Genomic DNA, 7,835 nt, shown 5'->3' on the forward strand with positions numbered 1-7,835 from the left:
TTTTGAAAAAAAAACTGCAGAAACTTCCGGCCACCTCCAATCACCACCAAAATTTGACAGAATCTTCCTCTCAACATTTCGAACAATTTTCTAGAAGAAGTCGAAGCCCAATTCTAAGCCTAAACAGGTCAATTGAATCAAAATATAAAAATCTCCAATTTTAAACCCTAAAAACTTCAAATCTTCGATTCTCCTCACACACACCGAATCGAGGTACCAAATTCTAGGGGAATGTAGTACTAATCAAACTCAACTTATCCATATATAGAACTCACCAAATGGTGATCTGAGGAAGGAGAAATTCGATTGACACCGAATCCGAACCAACGGAGTTTTAGAGCTCGATTTATCCCTCACGACGGCGCCACTCGATGCACCACTTGTCCAGCAATGAAGTAGAGACGACGGCGAAGCTTTTGGGACAAGTGTGGCGGTCTCCGGTGGCTTGACGGCGGAGCTAGGCCGAGAAGAAAATTCGGCAGACGAAACAAACTTCTTACCATCCACCTCCGGTAAAACTCCAATATAAAGAACTTTACCCGACGAAATTCTTTATTTTCATCGGCTAAACTCTTTTGAAAATTTTGGTTGACCGCCAAAAAATTTTGGTTGAAAATTTTGAAAATTTTTCGACTTTAGCCGACGAAATCATTTTTTTTTGTCGGCTAAAGACCTTTGAAAATTACCGCCCAAAATTTTTGACCTTAGCAGACGACTTTTTTAATATCTCGTTGGCTAAAGTCTATAAATTCACGAAAACGCTCATACCTCCCTTTATATTACGTAGTTTGGTCAAACCTTCCACACGAAAAACTTTCATGTAGATGAGACGCAACCGCCTATATAAAAATTTTGAGACATTTACCTTCCGACGATAGATAGGGCTCCCCATAGGGAATAATAACGGTAAATAGGATTGACCGCTACTATCGGCACCGAGACTTTACCCGATTTAAGTGGTTTTTGAACCATAGCCGTATTTCACCATTCTGAACACATCTTATTTCACGAGATTTTTGATAATTTTGCTTCCTATGTAGAGTTGGTTCACAAAGTTGTATAACCTACTAAAGAAGTTATACAACATTAGTAGACACGTTGTAATTCCGATGACTAAAATTCACAAACCAAAATTCGACCATCAGATATGATCATTATAACGAAAGATGTCTATGGTAAAAAATTCAACTGGATCCGACAACGTTAAGGGCTCGATCGAAACGGTCAACCCTAATCCATTGTCACTTATCACATGAAAACGTTCATATCTCCCTCTATATTACGTAGTTTGGTCAAACCTTCCACACGAAAAACTCTCACGTAGATGAGACGCAACTGCCCATATAAAAATTTTGAGACATTTACCTTCCGACGATAGAGCTCCCCATAGGGAATAATAACGGTAAATAGTAGACACGTTGTGATTCCGATGACTAAATTTACAAACCAAAATTTGACCGTCAGATATGATCATTATGACGAAATATGTCTATGGTAAAAAATTCAACTGGATTCGACAACGTTAAGGGTTCGATCGAAACGGTCAACTCTAATCAGAAATAAGAAAACTGTATTTTGAAGCCCTAAACGGACTCGGATGGCCAAAAATGCCCATACATCATGGCATAAACAATGAGTTTGACTCGTAGGGCGGTTACGCTTCCGGAAAGGTATCACAATAGTCAATCGGACACCAAAAACCAAATCTGCAGCATAGTGAATAATAAGAGTAAATTGCATTGACCGCAACTATCGGCACCAAGAATTTACCGGAATACCGTGATTTTTCAACCGTAGACGTATTTCACCATTCTGGTCATATCTTATTTCATGACTTTTTTGCGTTTGAAGGTTCTACATATAGTTTTTTTTCCCAGATGAGTTGTTGTCTACATCTGCAAATATAAGGCACTTTAGCCGACGAAATTATATTTTTTGTCGGCTAAACTTTTAAAAATTTCGTCGGCTAAAGTTCACAGACTATAGTTGACGAAAAAAATTATTCAGACGACAAAATTTTAATTTCGTCAGCTAAAGTTGACCATAGCCGACGAAAATTTTAAATTAGCAGCCGAAGGGAAATTTCGTCGGCTAAAGTGGACTTTACCCGACGAAAAAATAATTCGTCGGCCTGGTTTTTTTATTTTCGTCGGCTAAAACCTTTCTTCTAGTAGTGTATGGTTTTCAGATTAGTAATGGATACATGTCTGTTATATAAGTTGCAAGTAAAGAAACAAAAGAGGTGCTAGCACAGGTGGCTTAGACACAATTACTGGTTTCTCTTGTTTCTGCATAATCCCGGAGACTATGTAGAATCACGGTGGAACATATAAAGAAGAGACACAAGGACATATAGTGGTTCACCATGCCAACGGAGGACATGGCTACGTCCACTTTAGAATCAACTATCATGGCCAATATGCCTTTGGTGTTACAAGAACTCTCCAAGATAGAGTGAGTAGGGATTATCATCATCCATCATCATTTCTACATATGGGAAGCCTTCCTTTTATAGCTAAGGAATGTTCCCTCACATTACATATTACCAATGTGGAACAAAGTGCACATATATCTTCTCATGATGCCTTCTTGTGGAGCTTGGGAGAACACCTTCCCGATGTGGTACCGATGATCTTTCACCATGACGAGGTAGCCCGGATGTCGGTCTACTAGATGTATGTCGAGGGAAGGGCCCTTCGTGGCCGGAAAACGGTCTACGAGGTCGTTGCTTATGCTTGCGGTATATATACCAACAACATGTCCCCCCAACTCCCAAGTAAGAGGGCCATCTTACTTGGAGAGTTATAAATAAATTGTATGCCGCCAAGCATAAGTAACGACCGAGTAACGACATACACCCCCTGTCCCCCTAACTCTCTAAGGAAGAAGGTTCTCTTACTCCGAATTATTTCCCTCTCCCCCTTTCTCACGATTTTCTTCTCTCTTTTTGAAGGGAGTGACAAGATTCACTATGTCCCCCTAAGTCTTGCTCGGGTGTGTTTCCCTTGTTGGCACATAGGTGTTATCCCCGGTGTTGCTTTCTTTTTGTTAAATTGCCGATGAATTTGGTACTCGGGCGGGTAGTGCTCAATGTGATTCTCGGGTCTTGCTTGTTGATATTCTCTACTTTGACGTATCGGTCTTGCTCCTTTTTACACTTGGGTGTTACTCGGGTCTTGGCTTTACTTGCTTATTCCGGGTCTTATTTTTCTTGATATGCATCGTAACCTTTTAAGTCCGCCAACAAGACAAAAAAAAAAAAAAAATGTCCCTCCCGACCCCCGGCCTCAAAAGTTACTCGACCGGGCGAGGTGTTTTCACGTTTCCAATGGCAAGATACCGTTGGTTCTCCTTCTACGGCCATCCGGGAGCCCTTTCCATATCCTATATTACTACTCGAGTGACGGGGTGTTAACGTCGTCTGTGGTTTATCAAGCCACTTGCTCCGTTTTTAAAGGGATGATATAAAACTTATGCCTTTCGGTCGATCACTTATGTCTCTCGGTCGAATGCCTATCCCGCTTGATATTACTCGGGATTTCCATGACTTATGTCTTTCTGTCAATTGCCTATCTCTTGGTGGAATGCCTATTTCTTGGTGGAATGCCAATCATATCATCATATATATGTGAAGCATGCTTTGTATTTTCAAAAGAGGCAGTCAAATGAAAGACTTATCTGTGGAAAGAGCTGCCGAATGAGTGCACATATAAGATGTAGTAATGTGGGCACCTTCATGTTAGAATCCCGTAGAGTAAAATTATGTTGTTTGATGTTGTATAGGTTTCCCTCTTCTTTGTGTCTTTCTTTCTTTCTCCCCCTTTTTCTTTCTTTCTTCCCTTGACTTTTCCCTTTTTTTTTCTTTTTTTTTTTTTTGGCCACCGAGATTTTTTTTGGCCACCGAGACCCGCTGCTTGCAGATTAGACTGAGGCACTGAGCCTTCCCCTTTCGATACCCCGAGGTAAAGGCGGTGGAGCCCTGACTTGCACATGGGTCAATTCTCTACTTTCTTCAATTTCTTTTCTGCTCCCGGTGGCTGAATATGCTTTCAGACGAGAACCCCGAGGTCATGACTGCTCCTGACCAGCGGGTAAGGCCATGGCTGTTCCCTGTGAATCACTACACTCGGATGATTGGCGAGCTAGGCCCGGTCGGGAGTTAATCGGTTTCCACTCGATCCCAGTTGCCACAACTTCTTTCATATTCGATCGCTTCCAGGAACTATGGTGCATGGCCAACGGGAGGTGGAGTTGCTGGATTGTACAAGAGGGTACAGCTCAATCACCCGGCTTGTTAATTACTCACTAGGTGACTTTTCCGATGGATGAGTTATTGCAGGTTGATAAAAATCAGTCGGTGTTGTTGATGCACCGAGCCCTGCATTCCAAACATCCCGGTGAGGAATCACATGGGCTCCCGGTCAACCTTTTTCATCCCCATACTAGCTTGATTGGCCGGTGGTAGCAGAGTTCCAAGGTGAGGTTCTCTCATGCCGCCGGTGTTGTTCGAGACGTTGGCTGACGCCGGAGAAATAGCTCCGGGTGTCCATAGAAATTTCCCAGTGGGTACCACACCCAACACATTTTCTTCGGCAGATGAATGATGCTAGTTGTATCGTTGGCCCATTCCAAGTTGGGAGTTTGGATTTGACAAGATATGGATGCCGTTTCAGTTTTGAGTTTTCCCGGGTCTCCCGAGTCCTTGGAGACTTCAGAAGTTTGAAGTACTTCCCGATGGATGCAAAGAGTAGCCTAAGGTTTCCTGTTAGTTCACCTCATCAAAAACAAACAAGTGATTAGCACAACTTTTCATATATGACTTAGCTGATGGTGTCTAATTGGTATAACTTTGCTACCACTTTTGACTGTTTTGGTTGCATCAATAAAATGGAGCACAGAGAGCTATCAGTATAGTGGTGATGATGCCAATAAATTGATGATGAACAATCTATCCTCATAGACCAACTAACTAGACTTGGAATATCAGTTATGTGCACGTACGTAAGCAATTAAGGGCCAAGAGATATTGGTTCAGGGATACACACTTTGATTATCCATCATGAAGATAGGTTCATAATCGGTGGAACACGATTTTGCCAAAACTTCATGCATGGCCACTAAAACCAAAGATTCATGCAATTCAAACAGATGTGGTAACAACTTATATGCTTATGAACATTTGACAAATGGAGCCAGTTCGATATAGGCAGCTAAGTGCATCTGCCATGCATATCTACGTGTAATTCAGCATGAAATAGTTATGTTCTATGAGAGTCATGCTTGACATGTGTACTGCAGAGTTAATAATAGATAGGACTACAACTTTGTCCTATATCTACAGACCTACAGACCAGCATGCATACTCATATATACAGGTTGAATGAAATCACGGCATGAAGAGCATGTTGAACTTTCGAAAATCAAAGAGATTATACGAATCACAATCAAGACAACGGACTTATCTGGAATTTGGATATCCTTCTTTCGTACAAAAAAAAAAAAGACAAACCCAACACGGCAACGTACACCAGTAAGGAGAAGCTGATCACCGGGTTTCTCTGTTTGAAAATTTGACACAGATGGGATCGAGTTTCACCGGGAGATGAGACTGCTACCGGAAAGGACTTCATCTGAAGACAAGATGGGTGTCCATAGCAGTTGTTGCTTGGGTGCCAAGAGTATTTCCTCTTCTGTTAGCTGTTGGAATCATCGGTAGGAATGTGATTTGCACTCCAAATAACCCGATGCCATTTCAGCCCGATAATCTTTCTTTATGAAGCCAGCGGGTGCCGATGTTTCATTCCATCTTCAAACCGGAAGAGTGCTCCCGGATACTGAACTCGACTAAAATGGATTCGAACCTTGGTCACTTTCTCTTTCCCGCTCGATTAAATAGTCACAAGCTTTGGCTGATAAGTCATTTTTCTAATCCACCATTGTACTAATCCTCTGCCACCTCATATATACAACGCCCATTGAACTCCCAATGATTGCGCCTCACTTGCAGGCTTATTCATCCCACATTAATCATTCTTTCCTCTTGGATTTGCTACTCTACGTATATGCCACCAAGAGTCTGCACTTCTTTTTTTTTGATGCTTACCGAGCAGTAGCCGATGAATGAGAGCAGCGGGTGCCGGTGACTTATTTTGATATTAGACCTGGAAGACTGAACTCTACCAAGATAATGCTGGTTCCCGGCGAATCACACCTATCCCGTTAGCAGTTGACTGACGAGCTTGACCCGGGATTGCTCATGGGGCCGGACCCTTTATATTATAAGAACGGTCCTGGAAGCTAGCTCATAATTCTCTAGTCACCGAGTGATGGAGATGATCCTGGTGAGATACAACTGGCTGCACACCCGCAGACTTTGATGAAATCATAATCGAGATTATCGACTACCGCTGAGACTGGCAAGACCCGGATGCTGCCATCGGGAACCCGGTGAGTCGCTCCCTGGACTGAGGGGACAAGGGTCCGGGATGGGTGTTACGGCTGCCGGCAGAGATCTCTGGTGGGTGAGATGACAACCCGGGCGGGATGGGCCGAGCGGAGCTACAGGTGAGATCCCGGGAGAGAAACTATCAGTAAGCGGTGGAACATGAAAATCCTGGACCTACTGTCTAGCTAACTAGACCCGTAGATAAACTTGGGCCCGATGGCAGTTAGGACTTGGCTAAACAACTTGCTAATCCCGGAGACAGTCTTGGGCCTACCGAGGAGCATGCCAACCTGCTGACTAGCTAGCCTTTTGCTGGGTTTGTGTACTTTTCGATGGACCTATTGCTCTCATGGACTTGAATAAATTGTCTCTCGGAGGCAGATCAACGTGACTTTTCGTAATGATTCTCACAGACGACGCCAATCCCGGAGACTATGTAGAATCACGGTGGAACATATAAAGAAGAGACACAAGGACATATAGTGGTTCACCATGCCAACGGAGGACATGGCTACGTCCATTTTAGAATCAACTATCATGGCCAATATCCCTTTGGTGTTACAAGAACTCTCCAAGATGGAGTGAGTAGGGATTATCATCCATCATCCTTTCTACATATGGAAAGCCTTCCTTTTATAGCTAAGGAAGGTTCCCTCACATTACATATTACCAATGTGGGACAAAGTGCACATATATCTTCTCATGATACCTTCTTGTGGAGCTTGGGAGAGCACCTTCCCGATGTGGTACCGATGATCTTTCACCATGGCGAGGTAGCCCGGATGTCGGTCTACCGGATGTATGTCTGGAGCGGGGCCCTTTGTGGCCGGAAAACGGTCTACGAGGTCGTTGCTTATGCTTGCAGTATATATACCAACAACACTCTGCCACCAGGGATCGAATCCCTGTGTTCCCCATATGAGTTTTTGATTGGAGAGACTAGGGAATCTTTACAGAATATTCCTAAAATCTTGAGATTATCATGATATTTCTGAGAATATCGTGAAATTTTGGAAAATATCAAAAAAATCACACGAAAATTTACTGGGGATGCTAGGATTTATCGCCACCACAAAAAAACGAAATTATCGCCGAAATATCAGCCAGAACTTCAATTTTTAACTCCTTGAATCTTAATATTTTATGCTAGCATGCAGTCCTATCTAAGATCTGAAATATTGACGAATCTAAGTTTTTTGTGGCCCTCTGTCCAAGTAATATATTATTAGAGTTGATATAGAGACCCTGCTTACATTGCAATTTTGGAACAAGATTTGCCAACCAGCAGAGTTGATGGTCATGTATGACCATCCAATCAAAAAAGAGAGAGAGAGAGAGAGAGAGAGAGAGAGAGAGAGAGAGAGAGAGGAGAGGAGGAGAGAGAGAGAGA

Source organism: Fragaria vesca, linkage group LG4, assembly GCF_000184155.1.
Source record: "Fragaria vesca subsp. vesca linkage group LG4, FraVesHawaii_1.0, whole genome shotgun sequence".
In the NCBI taxonomy this organism is placed as follows: domain Eukaryota; kingdom Viridiplantae; phylum Streptophyta; class Magnoliopsida; order Rosales; family Rosaceae; genus Fragaria; species Fragaria vesca.